Below are 22030 nucleotides of genomic sequence, written 5' to 3' on the forward strand. Positions count from 1 at the left end.
TAATGGCCAGAGGAGCTCGGAGCAGGCACTTAGTGTGGAAGGAAGGGCGAGGCAGACACTTGAGGGGAAGTGCTGGGTTCCAGGGGGGTGAAAGCCTCACCACCATCCCCAAAGGTTACAACCTTAGTCTCCAAAAGCTTTTAAAGCTTCTTGCATCTGTGTTGCCTGACTGCCTTCCACCCTAAGCACTTGTGCCCAGGATGCTCTGAACATATGTCTTTTTCAGAGTATCTTTAATGTGGATGAAAATGTTTGTGTCTTCCTGACATACCCATTCCAGAAATCACAACTTGAACTTTGTTGTATTGGGCTGAACTATTTGGTTTTGCCATGTTTTGCAGCTGGGAAAAGTTGGACCAAGTAATGCATTAGACACATTTTGCAGTGGTTTAAAACATCAGCAAGGTTTGCTTTTTTCCTTAATAGTTGACCAAGTTTGTGATGTGTTAAAAAGGAGCAACATATAATTGAAAGAACTTGAACTTTGGGTTCAGTTCTTGGCTCTATGGCTTATTAGCTGTGTGACTGACCCTGTCTCCTCGCCCACTGGACCACACCATGCCATCTCCTGAGGGGTGTCCTCCCTACGTCTGGAGTTGGGGTTATCCATATCATATTCTGTTTGGAAGGTGCTCTATAAGCATAGTTATGAACCAGTTCAAGCCATCAATCTTACTTGGTTGCTACCATAACTAATAGTCCTAATGAATCTGAGTTCTGTACTGACATCTCACAGACATACAAATAATTAATAGTGGGAGAGGGAATCTTTAACAGTGACAGAATAACTCCTTTCACTTAGCTGTTTGAATGCCGCTTGGAAAAATGTTGCAAAATGATAATCAACTCATCTTAAGGCAATTTATTTGGAATAGAGAAGATTTAGAGACATGCATGGGAAAGAGCTCCCGGGGTGAACAGATGCATCACCAAGTATCAGTCATTTGGAAGTGAGTAATTGTCAGCTGTCACTGAGTTGAATAGCAGAGTTTCTTATTCAATGCAATGTTGATGTTTACACTGAATTTTAAAGGTGCTTTATTAGTGAAATAAGAGAAAAAGTGATGAGGTTTTTGTACAAGTTTCTTTAAATTAGTCTCTTATTAAATAATAGATTTTCCCCCCAAATTTAAAATAAGCTCAATTTATATATGAGATCTGACAGAATCTTCTTCTGGGAAATAAATGGACCAGCAGTCATGAGCTTTGAATTTTAACAGGATTCTGCTCTTATCGCCCATGACCTTGGGCATGTTAATTAAACTCTCAGAGTATCAGTTGCCTCGTCTTTAAAATGAGAATTATAAAGGAGATAAACTCTCAAAACAAGTTATTGCTCAAAGAGTAGGGGAAAGACAGTGCAATATTTCGATGATTTGCTGGCTTGGTGATGAAGCAGCTAATTGGAATTTGGAGAGACAGCCACAGTCAGGCAGCATTATAGACCTCAGAAGCGCAGGTGCACAATGTAGGCTTGAGTCTGTGCTAGGCAGGAGAGTGCCCCTCCCAAAGATGCGCAAGTCCTAATCTCAAGAGTTAGCAAATATGTTACTTTATGTGGGACTCCGCAGGTGTGACTTAGCGAGGACCTCGAGCTAAGGAGATCATCTTGGATTCTCCAGGTGGGCCCAGTGTAACTGCAGGCATCTTTAAAGTGGAAAAAAGGTGGCAGAAGAAGAAGTTAGGGTGCCGTGATGTAAGGAGGACTCCCCCTGCCATTTCTGGCTTTGTAGATGGAAGGAGGAGAACACAAGCATAGAAATGCAGGTGGCATTCGAAGATATGAGGAGATAAATTTTCTCTTCTAAAGACTCCAGAAAGGAATGCATACCAGCTGTTATCTTGATTCTAGTCCAGTCAGATCGTGTCATACTTCTAACCTACAAAACGGTCAATTAATAAATTTGTGAGATTTTTTTTTTAGCCACTGTGTTTGTGGCAATTTGCTGCAGGAGTAGTAGAAAATGAATACAAAGCCTTACATAGTAACCAACACATGAAATCTCTTTAAATGAAGGAATGTTTAGATTTCTTAGGTGAATAAATGAATGTGTAATGAAGAAGTGGATTACTAGGATAAACACCAAAATAGAGCTTCCTGAGGAATCTGGTTAAATGGATCAAGGACCTCTCACTGTCACAGTCTTTGTGTATCCTTTGAATCCACACTCATGTGTCTCCTTTTGGGGACAATATCTCTCTATTGAGAGCTCACCGCTCTGCTCATCAACACAAATACGTGTTCTTAATGCAGATCACACTATAATGCAAATGCCATCCCACAAGACTGTCTTTTTCTAGAGTGGGAGATGCTGGAAGACAGGATTGTGTCATCTTCATTACCATCTTCCCAATGCCCAGCACAGAACCCGGCTCAAGTAAGAATGTAACAGACAGTAGATGATAGAATGAATGAAATGAAGGATGGAAACCAGGAAATGACTGAGAGTTCTGTTTGCTCAGCTCTGAATCAAATGCTTTGCAAAATTTATACATTGTTTAGTATTTTGCCCACACAGAGCACACACTAACTCCATCCCCAAGGGAGGAAACATAAGGTCCAACCTAATCACTGCTAGCTATGGAAAATCTAGGATCTCCTGAACTTGAACAGTCGTCTACATTTGAGCTGACTGGGGTTTCCTGTGATCTGGCTGCCCACAAACTGAAAAGACCAACCTTCCCCTACTACATACGGAATCACAGATACAATAGAGAATGTGCATCACAGAGAGGAAGGATGAAAGACTCTAACCTTTTGTAGCAATTCTGAAATCCCACTGGAGAAATACTATGAATGCCTTTGAACCCAGAAGAGGAAAAATAATCTTCGTGGCCACGGCTCTATCCTCTAGAAGTTCTTTTTCAACTATCATGCTCCATGGCAGTGTCTGAAGCAGGAATAATACTCTTTTAAGAAATTAAAGGACTTTTAAAGTAGCTCTCTGTACATGACAGTTCAGAGAACCAAAGTTTGTTGTAAGTCACAGAAAGTCACGTAATTTTCAATCTGCCCCATGGTTTCTTTGGCAAAATTACTCCTTCAGAAATTTGGTAGGCTTCTAGTATAATTTCAGTTATATGTTAATAATAGTCATACTTAAATTGTTTACACATCTCAAATGTATTTTATTTCTTTGTTTCCTCACTCTTCGATGCCATAATTTTTAAATTAATTGTAACTACGTTGAAGCTACCAAGAGTCAGTGGAAACGGTACACAGTTAATCATCTTTTCTGCAAAGCAGCATTTTCCATCTCTTGAGCTATAATTTACATACAATTAAGTTTACCAATTGCATGTGTACAATTTGATGGTCTTTACGAAATATGCACTTTTGTAACCGATGCCACAGTTATGACATAAAACATTTCTGGCACAGCAAAAATCTTCCTCATGTACGTTTGCAGTACACCTCTACTTCATGCCCAGTCCCAGGCAACTGCTGGTCTGCTTTCTATCAATCACTAGAGATTATTTTATTTTCTCTATAATTTCTTATAAAATGCGTCATACAGCATACACTCTTTTGTATCTGGCTTCTTTTAATCAGCCTACGGATTCTGAGATTCTTCCTTGATAGTGTGTGTATTCGTTCTATTTTCTACTGAGTAGAATCTCATTATACAGATACATCAAAATTTGTTTCTCCATTATCCTCTTGATGGCCATTTGGGTTATTTCCAATTTGTGGTTGTCATACTCTAGACCTATGACCGTTTGTGTGCAAATTTTTATTGGAACATGTTTTTCATTCCTTTTCGATAAAGATGAGAGTGATAAATATGGTACTTGCATGTTTGACTTTACAAGAAACTGCCAATGTGATTGTATGATTTTACATTCCCACCAGCAATTTATGAGTTTCAGTTATTCTTTCCAACATGTGCTATTGTCAGTCTTTTTAATTTTAGCTATTCTGGAAAGTGTGCAGTGATTTTATTGCAATGTTTATTTCCTGTTAGTGATGATTATGTTATACGTCTTTTTATGTGCTTTATATATCTTCTTTTATCTTCTTCTATAAAATGTTTCTTCAAATACTTGGTCCCCTTGCTTTGTCCTACTGAGTTATAGAGTTCTGTGTAAATAGTTTGTAAAAAAAAGGTCCTTTGTCAAATTTTATATTGCAAATATTTTCTCCCAGTCAGTGACTTGCCTTTAAATTCCCATAAAAGAGTTCTTTGTCGAACAGAAGTTTTTGGTTTAGTTAAGTCCAGTATATCAGTTTTTGTCTCTTGTGGTTTGTGCTGTTTGTGTCCTATCAAAGATATCACTGCCTTTCCCAAGGCTACAAAGATTTTCTCAAGTGATTTCTTCTAGAAACTTAATCGTTTTAGCTCTTATATTTAAGTCAATAATGCACTTTGAATCAACTCTTTGTGCACGGTGAGGGGTAAATGTAGTTCATTATTTTGCATATGGACATCAATTGTTACTTCCTTACTTTAACAAAATTACGAATAGCCTTCTTCCATTGAATAATCTTGGAAACATGTTGGATGTCAGTAATATATCTTCATATTGTCTATGTATATGTGTCTATTGTTAGAGTCTTTATTCTGTCCCATGTGTCTATCTTATATGCCAGCACCACGTTGTCTTGTTTATTATTATAGTAAGTTGATAGATGTAAAGAAAGCACTCCAACTTGGTTTTTATTTTTAAAAATTGTTTCTGCTATATGGTTTATTTTAATTTCTACACAAATTTTTCAATAAGTTTGTCAAAAAAATTCTACCAAAAGCAAAAGCGAAAAAGAAAGTCTTAGTTTTTTAATGAGAATTGCCTTGAGTCTATAGATCAATTTTGAGAGAGTGAACATCTTAATACTACTTTGTCTTTCAATCTGTGATTATGGTACGTATTTCCACTTCTTTTGGTCTTAAGTTACCTGGGCAATGTTTTGTAGTCTTCATTTCACACATCTTGCTTATGTTTAGTTAAATTTGTCCCTCAGTATGCCAATATCTTTGATGCTATCATAAATGATATTGTTTTTATTTCTAGTTCCAATTCATAATTGTTAGTATATAGATATACGATCATTTTTATTTTGTTCTTAGACCCTGTGACCTTCATATATTCATTAATCAGTTTTAGCATCTTTGATATTTTCACTATAGACAAACATGTCATATGCAAATAAAGACATTTATACTTTTTCTTTTCCAATATGTAAGGTTTTTTGTTTTTTTAGTTACCTTTTCTTAACTTCAATATAATGTTGAATAGAAGTCATGAAGGTGTACATCCTTGCTTTGTTCCTGATCATAAGAGGAAAGAAAGCATTCACTCACTTACTATAAAGTATAATGTTAACTATAGATATTTTTGTAAATGTCTTTTGTCAATTTGGAGAACTTATCTTTTATTTTTATTTCTAGATTGTTTTTTAATGAGTATGTGTTGAGTTTTGTAAGAAAATAATTCTACATTTATTAAAAGGATCATATAGTCTTCCTTCCTTCCTTCTTCTTTCCTCCTTAAACTTTCTTTAGTTGTCTAGTTGTTTAAGAAAAAATAAGTTGTCCTACATTACTTCATCATTGCTGGAAGGGATCTTTCTTCTGCATGGTTGTGTTTTAATATGATTTTTGTTATCTAAGTTTTATTTTTCATCATATTACCCTCTGTATGGAGGTCAGAAGCAATTAGCTTTCCCATAGAGAGTGTCTGAATTTCCAGACACTCTTTCCTATTTCTGCTTGTAAAATGGCCAATTCCCACCTAGATGTGTTTCTTTCTTGTAAGAGAAAAAGATTCAATAGTAGCCAAATGACACTAATACCCTGATTCTTCTCAATCTCTTGCCCACAGCTGTCAGTACAGTAGACATGTGATCTTCCCTCAGGAAATTGCAGGCAAGAGTTTTACCAAATGGTTGCCATTATGTAATATGGATCATCATCTCTTCAGCCTCTGATAACAGTTTTATTATTTCTTATTTCCTGTATGCTAAGCTTTGGCCACATGTTTTAGATTTTTTTTGTTACAAAGCATGTCTCTTGAGTTTATCCTTGGCATTGACATCCAGCTGGCAGTGGGAAACCAAAATGAGGGAGAGAAAAGGCATACTAGAACTGATACATCTATTTGACTCACATTCTACTGGAGAAAATTAGTCCCATGTCATACCTGTGTACAAGAGGGATTTATTTAGCTATGCAGTCAGAAAACAGAGAGTAGATTCAGTGAACTGTTAGCACATCTTGGGTGCAATGCTGTAACTCCTTTTCCTGAGGAAGTCGCTCTGTGAGTGCACACTGACAAAAATCTTGTAAGGACTCATGACCAAGACCTCCCCCATGTGGAAGAAGGTTAATGTCTAAATGTCCATTCACTAGACACATACTAGAAAAGAAACATACACTAAAAGAATTTTAAGAGTTTTCTAAATCTTATCAGCTCAAAAAGTTGCGATTAGATTTCGGAATAGACTGATGCTGTTTGACTGAAAAAGAACGTAATTTTATATCAGTCTGAATCCACCAAAGTGGCTAAAATTCTGGGAGTTTTTGGATTCAGTGTGTTAGCTCAAGCACCTGGAGATAGTAACTAACAATTGTTCGATTATAATTGTTCACTCAGTGGTGTCTCACACTAAATCTAGTAGAGATGTGAGCATTTAAAAAATAATGCTAGTGAAGTACTCCACATAATGAAGAGAGAGTGAAGTGATGGAATAAATATGTCATGGGTGGCCAGCCCATTGACCCACTGCATCCTTCATGACAGCCCAGGAGACCCACAGCTGTGAGAAACACATCAGTGAAGGGAGCGGCAGCACATTTGAATAGTGATTAGTGACTGTTTTTGTCAACTGAGATGCTAGTGCATTTATGGTTAAAATGAGTCTGTTGTTATTAGGAGAATTGGAAGAATCCTGGAATGGTTGCACAGAAATAGAGGCACATAAACAGAAGTTATTATGAGAGGTAAAAGGGCTTCCATGGAAATAATGCTCCAGCACGCTGGAATATTTAGCAGTTTAATTAATCTTTGGAATCCTAGAGCTCAGATATACAGGCAGCCTAATATATGTAATTACAACTAGAACAAAATCTCATGATTTATATAATTGCTACCTTGCTTTAAGACATCACGGTAGTGAATTGCAACCCCTCACCAAATGGTTAAATTTGAGTAACTTCACAGGTCTAGAGCCATTTGAATGAATAAGAGTGAGTATAGTTGAAAAAGGATCTTGTGAAGAATATATAATTGTGTGTCAATAATATTCCTCTTGACTGTCTTCAAAGGGACTTGTAACTGTTTGCCCCGGCTAACTGCACACAGAGAAAATAGAATCACCCAGGGGATTATGATTTTTTTCATTCATTAGACCTTGGCTCTGAGTTAGCAGTAAAACATGGACACCAAGCACTTCCTTATAGTTTGCTAGTGAGAGGTGGAACTAATGACGAGCTGGTGAAAGTATAATTTCATTCATTCATTATTTTGGTCACTAATTTAACAAATTAGTATTGAATGATCTAGTATCTCTCTGGCTATGTTTTGTGCCTAGGATACAGAGGTGGGGTGGGGGGAACCAGGAAAAAAGCATTTGCTGATTACTTAGTGAAGAGAAAAAAAGAAACACCACATGTAGACACAATAACTAAATTATATTGTATTTTAGGAATTTAGGAGTAAATTAAAATAGTAGAGAAACATAGAGATATTGGCAATGCTTTGAGTCAGGAAGGGGGATACAATTTTAACAAGGGTGATCAGGGTAAAAACATCAAGTGAAAAGCTGAAGAATGTGTAGAAGTTATTCATATGGTTTATCTGCCGATAGAGAATGACAGGCAGAGGGCTGAGCCAATGCCAAGATTGTAAGGTGAGGCCTTCCCTACTGTGTACTAGGAACAGAATAAAAGCCAAATGGCTGTGTCAATACAGTTAAGGGAAGAGTAGTAGGAGATGAGGTCTGATGAAGCCTAAATTTCTGAATAAGACAGAGAAGCACAGGAGTGAGCTGATGAATCTGACCTTTGTTGCCGTCGGACACCTCTGGCCACTCTATCATGCACAGACTTTGAGGGGTTAAGTGTAGCATCAGGGAAATCGTTGAGGAGGTTATTGCAATTAGTAAGGCCGGGATGATTGTGATTTAGACCATGGTGGTGGTAGTACAAGTGTTGAGAAAGGTTCTGGATATCTCGAAGGTAAGGTTAATAGCATTTCCTGGTAAGAAAAAAAGAGAGTAATTAAAGATGATGCCAAAGTTTCTGATCTGAGCAAATTGTAGGAGGGAGCTGCTATCATCCAAGATGGGAAATCTTAAAGCAGATTAGAGAAGTTAAATTTGATATGTATTGAATTATGTAAATTATGACTTTCAGTACTGGATATCCAACTGTCTATCTATATCTATATTTATATATAAGTTTATGTTTATACATATATATTTATCAATCAATCAATCAATCTGTAATTTAGGAGAGAAATCCAGAGGATAGATTTTATATGAGTTGTGTTCAAAGCCAGGAAACTGGATGAAATTATAAAGGGAGTGAATGACTAGCAAAGAGAAGAGGCCCAAAAGGTACTTGCACCTAGGCTATTGCAAATTAAGCATTCTTCTTCTTTTTTTTTTTTTTTTCCTTTTCTTTAGTTCCCATGTATATAAGTGGAAGAGGTATGAGTAACTGGCAAACATTTCTCTCTCTCTCTCTCTCTCTATATATATGTATATATATATGGCAAACATCTAATATATAGATTCCATGGATTCATCCATGGAATAAGAACTAGTTTGATAGGAAGGGCTAAATGGAAGAGTCTACAAAGTGGTCCCTATTCCAGAATCGATGAATCAAAAGAAAAATCACATTTCAGCAGTGGGAAGCCACCCATTTTATGGCTAAGACGAAAACTTGAAAGATGAAGAAGTTACGGCTATGAATAAAATGCTATTTAATGCTCTAACTTGGCTGATGCAAAAGACTTTGCAAAATGGCAGTGGGTTCACACAAGCTTAACCAGATGGTAATTCCAATTGTGATGATGATTTTAGATGTTGGCATAAATGAGTATAAACATCTGCAGTGCCTGATACTGATGTTTTAATAGGTAAATTTAAATGTTCTTCCATCTTTATTTCAATAAATAGAAAAAATTGAGAGAAGTTTCTTATCTTCTTCTTAGGCACCTCCTCTTTGCTATAGCTTTGAAATGAATTCTTTCAACTTGCATTTTAGTCCACAGAGATCTTGATCATCACACCAAACCTCACTACTCTGGTGACCTCATTCTTATAAGATGTGTAGAGAAAGGAAAAAGCAAATAGCATAGACACTTTCATAAGACACATACATTATTGAAGATGGGGGAGGTAGAATTCCATACAGCCAAGAATACCGCTTGACATAGATAAATTTTTTTGAGAACTAGATGGATCAATCAATAGATAGATTAGATGTGGCTTTCTTATAAATATGTATAAATACTCATGTAGATAAATACTATGCTTATTGCTATAGATAAAAATACAAATAGGACATAGTTTTTTTTTCTTTTTTCGGCTCAGAACTTAGAACCCACAGAATCCCCAGACATATTCAGATAACATTATGGATATATTTCTTACATTAAAAAAGAAATTCAGCCTGGAATTCAACAGTGTTGACAGGCACAATCAACAAAAGACAATATCTAGAGATTGATGTAAAAGTTTTGAAACTTTAAAGACAAAAGCATTGTCTTATGAGATGCCAGTAATAAAGGAGTAATAAAATATAAAGGTAAATAATCTTTAATCTCAATACTAAGCCCATAGGAAAGAAGAATGTGGGGGCATCTAAAAAAAAGATAATTGAATTTAAATCAATATAGCTTGGCCAAAATGATTTTTCACTTTAAAACAAAAAAGTGAACATATTTCAAGTCTAGGGACAAAACAAATGTCAGCCAATAATTTCTATTGCAAAATACAAAGCAAGAGACAATTAAGAACTTAACAATATAAGTTATGGGAAGATAATTGGCTTTAAATGTTAACATTGATTTAGGTTAGTTAAGTAAAATATATTAATAAAAATAAGGCTATATAGTGTGACAGCATTTAAGTTTATTGTTCAAAACATTTTTAAGCAAGAAATAATAGCAAAAGATACATAAGGATTAGGAAATAGTGTTAAGCTACTTCTTCAATCTTTCATAGTGTGAACTAAAAAATTATGTAGAAAAAATTAGTGAATAAATAATATAGTTATCAAAAGTTATTTTAAAATATTTGTTAAAATATTGAGAATTACTATATGATGTACTATAGTATATTTTAAGAACTATATGGCAAAATAAAATTTGGAAAATAAAAAACAAATTTGTTCATTGCAAATTTATAACTATTTTCATGTAATGCATGCCCCATCAGCTTCTGGACTTAAGTAATTATTCTAGTTCAAGGAAATAAAGAGTTTAATCTCATTAAATATCAAATAAATTTATAAAAAGAAATAAGAACAATTAAAGGTAATTTTCTAGCACTGCTTATGATTTCATACATACATACATAACACACATAAGCACAAACATATGTGTGTGTATGTACATATATATGTGTTTGTACACATTTGTATGTATGCTTTTATATATATATACACACACATGAATATTATATATACACATATAACACATGTATGCATATATAAGATTACATATAAATGGCCTTAACTTCTCTATAGAGATATATGGATCACTGACTAGATTCTTAACAATTCAAAATGACTTTGTAAGTACAAGACATATATAGACTAGAAACAAAAGAATAACTTAGAGTTTACCAAGCTTGTGTGGATAACAGATAGGCATCCATTCCTAACTGTGGAATCAGATAATACATATATAACAAGAAAAGTTACTTAGAAGAATGAAATAGTACTCTAAAGAATGTCAAATATATAGAAAAAAATGAAACCAAAAAAATCATAAGCAAAATTTAATGTATATATCTCAAACAATATAGCACTGAGAAGCCTTAAGGGAAATGGCAAGAAAAGCAAACAGAATTACCTCTAGATATAATTGCAATTTCAAATTCCAATTTGAATTAATTTATTTACCTTGATTATTAGATCAATATATTAAGAAAATACAATAGAGAGCATGAGTCTGGACTTTAACAATGTATTGACCAGTTAAGTCATAATAGCATTATATTGGGAGATATATGGCTAGATATAATAAAATAAGTTGGGTTCATAAGTGATTGAACAGCTGAACCCAAAAGGCTTTGGTTAGTGGATTGAAATCAAAATTAAAGGAAATTTCAAGAGACATCCCCAGAACATTTTTTTCTTCCCTGTGTAATGCAACAGTTCAAATAATAAGTTTGAAGGTGGCATTCTTATCAAGTTGAAGAGCAGTATCAGTTGGATGACAGAATCAGACTCCAAAAAACATTCATTTATTCATTTGCTTATTCAACATTATTTAAAAATTATTTGATAGAATCACTTCCATAAGATGAGTGAAAATCTACTGATGGATTTTAATAAAATTCCTTATATGTTATTATTCATGGGACCAAAAGGTCAGATGTATAATTATAAGGCTTGTAAAAATAACATATAAGTTTATCTGAAAAAAATGTTATGTGTTGTAATGACAATAAACTCAACACTGACAGTGTCTTTAGGAACCAGGAAATCTACTGTAAGCATAAGATACACTTGAGAGCTAGTGTAGACTGAAGTGGGAAAAAGGATCAGTTTTATGGACCAATAAATAAATAAAGTCCAAGAATAGTCAAGACATAATAAAATACTGTAAAAGTCACTAAAATAAATTTTAAAAGGCAAATGCCAATGGGTTCCATGAAGTGTTATTACAGATATTGAAACAATCTGTATGTTTCATAAGCTGTTCCAAACATATGTATATATATATATATATGAATTAGTAGAAAAATAGCCAAAATAGCCCAGAAAAATGAGAGTTACACACTATTTAAGAATTTAGATACAGACTAAAGGGAATTCATACATTACATAGAAGTATTACTCAGTGGTTAAGTACTTTTAGTGAAGAAAGACATATTTAGTATCTATAAATTTTCTGCACCACAAAGTAAAAGAAATTTATGTGTGTTTATATACATACATACATTTAAAAAGAAATGTATATATAAAGAGATACATATATATTTTAAATTCTGCTCTGATCTCCATTCATCTGGCTGGAAGAAATTGACCTCAGCAATGTTTTGGGGGTTTCTCCCCTTGTAGAGTTGGTGGAGGAGCAAAGATATAAGTTGGGAAGAACATTCCAAGAAATGTCTTCTGGGTTTAGTATCCCCTTATCATGGCTCATGGGTTCATTGCCCAAACATCCATATTCCCTTTATTATCTGTGCTTTCACTGCCTCCTTGCCAAGATTGTGCAAGGATTTTTCAATGATTCCCAAAATCTCAGTTTTAATTATCTCAACTGTATGTTCTGCCCTATCAAATTGCCATCACTCTTAGATACTGTGTGTTGAAGCAGATAATGGATCTGTTCCATTTAATGACATTCCTCTAAATCCAGTTCTATATTCCTCTTACTTAGGGAAAACCTAGACAAACCTTCAGCCCTTCCAATATTGGCACAAATATACCACTTTCTACCCTTAAAATCCTCCCTCTCTGGCAATTTAGCAATCATCATTCTATAAGCCCATTTTTACAAAAAGAGAAAATTACCTTGTGATATTTGCCTTCTCGGTACTTGGAAATTTTTCCTTCAGAATCTGCAACTCTATAGCTTTTATCAATAGATATCTCTAGTTCTAAGATCTTAGAAAAGAGACCCAAAGACTTGACTTGGCAAACGTCTTAGATGAGTAGTGAGTAATTTATTGCAAAGTGATCTTTAAAAAAGAAAAATAAGAACTCTACATACAAATTCAACCACATGATGATAACCATCAGGAAATTATTAATATAATATGTCACATAAGATGTATGCATTTCACAGGTATTATGCTATAATTTGATTGGCATCTGATATCATTCTACATCTGTAATACTGTGAGATATTATAAAAGCCCCTGATATTTCTAAACATGTACAAAGCAAAAATATACATCAAGAGAATAAGAAATAATTCTATTTAATGAGTAAATGCCAGTCATTCCTCTTAAAAACAAGATATAGAAAATTTAGAACATGACCCTGCCACTCTTTTGGTATTGGAAATTCTTGCAAGATCTATAATAGCAAAAAAATAAAGTATGAAAAATACAACAACAGGAAACAAAGAATAAAAAAAGCACTTTTTGTAGATGATGACTGTGTATGAGAACATCCAAGAAAAATCAACAAAAATTACTACAGAAAAAATTTTAATTAGTTAACCTACAGGGTACAAGTAACAGTCACATAGGAGAATAATGGTGACAATAACAAAGAGATTTATATTTATTACCTGTGAGGCCTGTAACAGATTACAACAAACTTAACTTAAAGCAGCAGAGATTTTTTTTCTTTCTGTTTCTGGAAGCCAGATATCCAAAACCAGTATTACAAGTCCTAAAGCAAGATGTCAGCAGGGCCCTATTCCCTCCAGCATCTCTAGGCGGGACTCTACTCCTTGACTCCTGCAGCTGCTGGTGGCTGTTGGCAGGCATTCCTTGGCTTGTAGCTGCATCACTCCAAGCGCTTCTGGTCACATTGGTTTTTCCTCTCCTGTCTGTATAGTTAAATTTCCTAATAATTTAAGTCCTCTTAGAATATTTCATAGAACTTGACAACTTGTTAGTACCAATAAATTAGAAAAGTATATTCATTTAGTCAATAATCAACACATTTTTAATTAATGATGACAAATTTACCATGCCAGCTTTTAAAATACATGAAAAATTTTAATCACCATTAATTTTTTGATATAATATTAGAAAGAGTAAAAAATGTCCAGTGGAAAGAAAGTTAAACATTGACTATGCAAATTCCAACTATGATCAAAAAGCAAGGCAGAAAATTAAGTATGTTTTCATGGGGTTGAAATCTGAGTTTAAATATTAATTAATTTATCTCATCCTTCATCCTGATGGTGAAATAAACTGCAAGGGATATACCTATGTAGAATCAACTTGTGAAATTAAAGGAAAAAACTACAATATTTATGGCAAATCTGAAGAAGTTTGACCAACAATGAGACAAGAAGAATAGTAAGGTTATGATGGATGGTTTAAGTATATTGTTCACCGTGTCCCACAGCAAAATTGTGCCAGGAAGACCCAGATACAAATAATAGAAAACCTCACATAGAATGACTTGAGCAATAGTGATATTTAATTATCTTAAATAAAAGGAAATTTGGAGATAGGCAGTCCAGAGCTGGTGCATCTCAATAATTTTACCAAGGACATTCTTCTCCCCCACTGTCTGCAGCATGGCTGCTTTCTTTGACTACAGGCATATTGAACTGTGGTTTCCACATAGCTGCAACGCCTGTAGACACCATGATTGCTTTCAAAGCAAGGAATCAAGGGCGATGTTGATAAAAATGGATTTTTCCTCAAGTGATTTTCTTTCTTTCTTTTTTTTTTTCCCCAACAAAAGAAGAAGAAGAATTCCAAGAAGTGTTTTTCAGAAAACTTTATCTTAGTCGCAGTGGTATGAAATGGGTGACATGGCCGTTGCTGGATGAAAAGGTGGATGTCTGGCAAAGAAGAATGTAGGCATAGATAGTTACTACCAGTTTCTGGAGTTGGGCAAATAATAGAACTGTCATGTTTTAGCCTGGAAAAACATGGCTATTGGTTAAAAGTAAGAAAGTGTGTGGCATCAACCTGTGACATTAATGTAGTACATGGTGGATAGTATATGATGATAAAATAATAAATTAACATGTGAACATGAGCAAACTCTGATGCTAAAACACAGCTATTCAATAAACAGGGGTAAGTTAAAATGGTGGTGTATAACCTTTCATTCATTTATTCATCCATTTAGCAGCTAATTATTGAGTGTTTATATCAGCATTATGCTAAGACTTCGGTATATATCAGTGAATCAAATGAACTTTGCCCCAGTGAAGCTGAAATTTAATGGTTGATCCAGTAAAAATTGATCAAACCCTGGGAAATCGAATATACTTAAATATCACCAGTAGTATTTAAAATAAATTGCTGCAATTTCATCAGAGATTAATCTTGAAACTCTTAACAGCATCTGTAAAACTATAGGGTCATTTTTATGAATGTACTTCGATTGTTCAAAGTTTTTTTTTTTCTGAAATGTACATGACAATTTAATGAAACACTGGAAACAACCAGATATCTAATCGCAAGTGAACAGTTTATTAAGCTGTGCTTCATCCATGCATTAAAATGCAATATGGCTATTAAAATCATGATGTTTAGGGCAATAAGCTTGTATAGAAATGTGTATATACAATAAGTGAAAAAGCAGATCAAATAAAAATATATTGAAACAATTACAACCTTCCTTAGCTCTCATGGATTTGAGAGCTCCTTTTTTAAGTAACCTAAGAAATGTCTCCTCTTCTTTAGTGGAATATTATCAATAACATAACAGCTGGGAAGTCTTCCCTGATCCCTCTCCTATTTAATTCATTGATTTTTCTCTTAGCACTAATAATCTTTTTATTAATTCATATTTTATATATTATTGTAATATATCAAATTCAGCTTTGTATGCTTCTATCTCTCTGATTTGTCAACACCTCTTTAAAGGACAAAGCAATCTGTCATTCATCTCTATATTCCTGGGACCTGAGAGATGACATCTCATTCTTGTGTTCTCATTATCTACAAATACATCTGTTATGGGGAAAGTGATCAAACATTGGTGACTGAATGATGCTAGCCAGTGCCCAGTAAATGCCGGCTGAGTGAGTGAATGGATCCTTATAGAATTTCAATCAAATTGATGATCAGTATTGAATTTCAATTTGCTTAATAAAATTTAATGTTCATTATTTTTTTTCTGGAGAAAATGTAACATTTTGACTACTTTACATACAAAATGTTTTTATGATGTGACATCTAATCAAATATATACAGAGCATTCAGTATCTTTTTTTTTTTTTTAACTGGTGTTAATTTATCTGAACCTTCATCTCTGGCTTACTGAACTCAATATCATACCTAACTCAGATTTGCTTGATTAAGTCTGCTGTATAGTTGACCAGACTGGCTGCTGTTAATGTTGCTCATTATTCTTAAATAACTATGTGTACTTTCTTCCCCAGTTTAAGATCCGGGATAACTGTACACTTGTTTTTTGTCATTTTGCATCTACATGAAAGCCGAACAAGGAGGACCATGGTTACATATGCAATGAAATAAGAGAAAAGGATCTCATCCTCTTTTATTATATCCCTCCCAACAGGTTACAAGAAAAAGTTAATTGATATTGTATCCTTACACACATTACAGGAGAGTGTATTTTATTTAAAGATACTGAAGGCAAAGTCTTCTCAGTCATCCACTTGAATTAACAGCAGGCTTAAACAAAGGAAAGAGCACTGAATAAGTGGTTCGAGGAAGAATGTGTATATCCAAGTTTTGCCAGAGTCTCTGAAATTGACCTAAAATATCCTAGATCTCTATCCCAAAGTGTTAATTACAGTGCCAGAGCATTTCTATTTTTTCCTTTCTTCTGTGGGGGATTTAGTATTTTATCCAATGAAGACAGCCATCTAGATGGCTTTAAAAACTGCTGACAAAGACAGACTGATCTGGGTCTTTGATGTCGAATAAACAGTACTGTTTTCATTACGTGTGTTTCTACAAATCTCCATGAAAAATTAAGGTTGGGCTCCTTTTGAGGACTAGAGGTATGTGTGTGTGTGTGTGTGTGTGTGTGTGTGTGTGTGTGCGCGCGTGTGTGTTGTGGTACCGAGGAGGTGGGGGAGTGATATGAAAGGATACAATGCAAAAGGGAAGACTTCTGTCCCCCTTCTCTTAGACAAATAGTTTAGGTTTAACTGCCCTTGTTTTTGTTGGACCTGAATAGAAAAGTGAGGCATTTTAATATTCTTTGTCAAAAAACACAGTCTTATGGAAATTTAAGTCAACAGCTGTTCGACCGTCAAGTCACAAGCTAAATTCAAGTCTGAGAAAAGAAGAAAATCTGTTTAAATGAAAGCTTGTTTGAATGAAGGCCATGGGTTTCAGCATTTGTGTTTGAAAAAAATTTGAACTGTTTCTAAAGTAAAGGATCTTTTCCTAGGATGACCTTTCTTTGTTGAAAATGTTAGAAAATCAATATTCAACATGAAATCAGAAACTGAATTGTGTCGACTGTAGGATCGCCAGAAGGTTGAGGGAATTGAACACCATCAACTCCCGAACTCCTCAAGGTCAGAGGTTTAACATAACACAATTCCCAGTATATAGGAAGTGTTCTAGAAAAATGCATGTTGGCATAGTGAACAAAAGGACCAGGCAAAGAAATCAAGTGGTCACCTTTTTTTTTCTCATTTTCTGAAGGCCTTATATAATTGAGTTCTACTTTAGAAAGATTAATGATAGTTGGCAGGATATATAGTTGCGTGAAAGATAGGTAATTGTTTGAATGTTTTTTAATAGTTCAGAAAATTAAGATATAAACTCTTGGTCGAGTGGGAATAGCCTGTCTCATTATAATACTGATTAATAGGTTGATTTTTTTTTTCATTTATGATAAAAATCTGTGTTCATATGTGTTCTGTTTGAAAAGGTATGATAAGGTAATGTAATTTTTTTTTTCCAAAGTAGACTGTCTGGCTGCAAGACTTTGCATCTCATAAATGTAATGACCTTGATGAAAAGATACTGATTTAAAGACTGGACATCAGGTTTGCAGATGCAGAAAATCAATTGTGTTAATATACCAAAAACTCATTGTACTCTTACAATGACTCACGCTAAAAAGACTTAGGGAGGACTAATATATAAATAAAATAGTAATATATTAATTTATTATGGTGGTAGTTTCTCTAACCACATTTATCCCAGCTGTATATCATATAGACAGAGTTGCAAACTACTGGGACTGTAGTCATTCCTGCTGAAAGAATCAAATGATCAGATCCCTACGTTCAAATAACACTCTACTCCAAGGGGTTCTCCATCCATCATTGCTCTCTTTTCTGTTTAAATTGGCCAATGCCCCATGTGCAAGGCTTAGGGATTTTTTTTTATCCTGTACTGTACTCCTGGACTCCCCAGTGTTCTGCACGTTCTTTCCCTAGACCCAGCTCTCTGCCACACCCTTACCTCCAAAAACTTTTGCCACCATTATTTGTAGAAGTATCAATCTGGACTCATCAAAAAAACCCTATCATTAGCTTCTTCACTTCTTTGCCATAAGTGAAACTTGACTCAGCAGAAGATACCACTTTAACTTGCCCTCTTAAATACCAGCTGCTTATTTTCCCACATCCGTACCGCTGGAGAGTGAGGTAGTCTTTCTGTGTTCTGTATGCTCCAGTAGTACTTCTAGCAATGAGTTCCCCACTCTCTTGTGAACACGTACAAACACGTGTACACTTCAACTCATCTGAGATCCATGACATTTCACTGTACATTTCTCGCCGCCTTCTTATTGTCATCATCCACAGAAACGTCTAGTATACTTCCTGTTATTTATCAAAACTTTTAGTGACTGTCTCATTAACGTGGTCCCCACCCAAAGCCTGCCTTTACCATCCTTGGTGGCACCAGTGTAAACGTGAACTCTCTAACGTCTTCATCTCCAAAGACTTTGTCTCAGCCCCTATCACTCACATTCTGAACTTTATTATAGATGTTGATTATTTTGACTACAGAATCACTAAATTCAGGTATCGCAGTCTCAGAGTACAACCTGCTTTCCAAGCTGTGGTTGTCTCCGGACCTCAGTGAAAGTCCCAGTTCATCGCCTTTCTATATTCATGTGGTCCTTTACACATCTCATTTTTGTTATCAACATTCCTTTCCAGTCGTAAACACTTGCAGTAAATCTTACTCCAAGTTTATTCTCTATGATTTCCTTACTATATTGAAAGTGTCAGATCTTTTTCACATTTTTCAAAACTGGAACCCAGCAATGACTCCCAGTCTTCCACAGAAAAACCATTTTATCTCTTACTTCATAGAAAAAATGTGACGATATCTCCCTCACTTTTCCACTTCCAAGGATATGAATACAGAACTACTTCCACCTGCCTGTTTTGTCCCTTCTTCCTCTGCTTCAGCACATGCGCTTGGAGACTATTCCCACCCCTGTCCCATCCTCAGAAACCTTTTCTTATAGAGCTCTCCATTATCTTTTTCAGCATTTTAAAAAATAAAGTGCATATTCATATTCCCTTTTCTTTTTTTTTAATGGAGGTACTGGGGATTGAACCCAGGACCTTGTGCATGCTAGGCACACTTTCTGCCACTGAGCTATATATCCTCCCCCCTCCATTATCTTTTATATATTTACCAATATCCTCACAACCAGATCCTTGCATCTGCATCTACATATATATGTATATATGCATGTACAACATATAAATACATGTAATACGTATTTATAGTTGTTCCACTTTAAAATTTTGCTTTTTAATTTCACAGATTTTTTTTACTTTGATTTCTATTTATAAATATAAAGCTCGAAATACACTTTTATTTAGCTTACTGAATATTAAATAAATTAAAATGCCTCAAAAGTTTCTTTTTTAACTTGAAAATGAAACTTCTTTATGCACTTGGAAAAAATCATATCTGTTAGTTTACAGATAAGAACTTTGCAAATCTTCTAAGGACAGATTTTTCTCTTCATATGACACTTTGATATAAATTAAGATCTCTTATATACAAATAAAAAACTATTGTTAAAACAACAGTCCTTCCTCTAGTGAAATATATGTGAAACTGTCTCTTCTGTTAACAGTGGCATCTTGTTCCACAGTGGGAAATAGCAATCAAATGTCTATAATTCTTTCCTACTGCCTCTGCTCCTATTGTGTATATTTTATTTTGATTCTGGAAAGAAAATTTAACTAACCAAATAACTATAAACACACATGCATGCATTTGTGTGTACATATACATACAGATGTATGAATATTTGCATATCTTTGTGTATATCTGCACACATGTTTATGGCACAGTGATAATACATATAGTATTTACGTGGCTCTCCCTCACCTTCTATTGTAGGAGCAGCTATTCTTAAAAAAGCCTTTAGTAACAGATATCCCCAAGATTTGTTCCCGTGTGTGCACAGGAACTCGATTTCTCTCCTTTTGTGTATCATCTACCACTTTTTTTCTTCTCTTATTTGTCCTGGGGGAAGATACTGCAGTGCAGGAACAGGGCACTGACTTTAGAAGTGAGTCAGTTGTTAACAGTTGATTTACAGGCTCTGTGGTTCTCTGTAGCTTCTACTCTGGACCCTTCCTGATGTCTGAGACAGGATGCTGATAACCTTACATTCGTGTGGAATCCCATTACATCACAACTTTTGCTGCTGCTTTCCAGTTACGCACAAGCCACAGACGTATCCACACCTGCCAAAAGACACACTGGGCTGTCCCCAGAAATGAAAATTCTCACCCTCTGTCTTATTAACCTCGAAAGCCCAGGACCACAAGTGGCCTCTCTTGGCGTAGACTGCAATTCAAAGTGCCTACCATATACCAAGCAGGGTGTTGATTTTGGAATAGAAAGATTAATTGATGTAAATCCTAGTCTGATAGATTTTATTGCACAATATGGGAGACAGGTGTGTGAACAACTAATGTGGCCATGGCTCTAATGAAAAAATGTTGAAAGTAATAATGTATGTAATAAAAGCACAAAGGAAGATATTTTATTTTGCCTGAACATTAAAGTTAGTTACAGAAGACAGAGTCTTTAACTGTGTCTTTGATGATTAGAATAAATTCACCTGAAAGAGAAGACAGAAAGCAATTGCAAGCACCAAACTGAATGAGCAAAAAAAGCAAGCCATTAATATTTATTCATGTGGTAGGGATTACAGAATATTCTGACCTGATTAGACTAGAGGTTAAAATCTCAAATACCTTTATGGCTAAGGAAATTTCTAAAGGCAAACTGGCTAGATGTTGGAATACAGAAAGGGACTATTCAAAAAGAATATATGTGCAGGACTTGTGTAATCCAATCTGTGAAAGAAGTTTCTAATGTTTACTCCCCATAATTGTTACCATGTTGAAGTGATGGTTTGGCAAGGACAGATTTTTTAATTTTACTAGAGAAACTGAAACAATATGGATTTTTAGTGTAAAATATCCAGTTTTAAAATATTGGCAACTAATTATGCCCCTCCCTCAAACTCAGTGCAGAATAAGCAAGTGAATGCTACCAAATTCAAGCTTTTCTCCTGGAGGAAAGGAAGATGTGGAGGATCCACCCAACTTTCTAGCTTTCTGAGGGGCTTCCTGAGGGACCTGTCTTGCCTGTCTTGATGCACTGATACTGGACAGACACCAGAGAGTGTCAGAGATTACAAACTCTCTAAAAACAAAAACAAAAAACAAACAAACAAAAAACCTGGCAAATGCCTCTAGGAATTTACATGCACAAGTCCAGCGAAGACGCATCCACAGAAAATGTTGGAGGGTCCCCCACAATCTCTTGTCAGTCTGATTGGTGAAGGTCTTTTCCATATGAAGCCAGTCCGTAAAGACAAGAAATGGTGACTGTTTCAGCAAATGCATAGAATACCAACATAAGGTGTCAAGGAACACAAAGAAATAGAGAAACATGGCCCAAACAGGGAACAAAATGAATCTTCAGAAATCAGTCCTAAGGAAATAGAGATATGAATTACTTGACAAAGATTTCAAAATGACCATCATAAATATGCTTAAAGAGCTCAGAAAATGAAGAATGAATAAAATGAACATTTCAAGAAAGAGAGGAAATATATATTTTAAAAACACTGAAAATTTGGGCTGAAGAATGTAATAACTTGATGGAAAAATTCACTAGAGAGTTTCAAAAGCAGACTTGATTAAGCAGATAAAGGAATTTTTTAATTCAAAGATAAATCATTTGAAATTATCAGACCAACAAAAAATAAATAAAAGAGGGAGT

Source organism: Camelus dromedarius, chromosome 5 (genome assembly GCF_036321535.1).
Source record: "Camelus dromedarius isolate mCamDro1 chromosome 5, mCamDro1.pat, whole genome shotgun sequence".
Classification (NCBI taxonomy): domain Eukaryota; kingdom Metazoa; phylum Chordata; class Mammalia; order Artiodactyla; family Camelidae; genus Camelus; species Camelus dromedarius.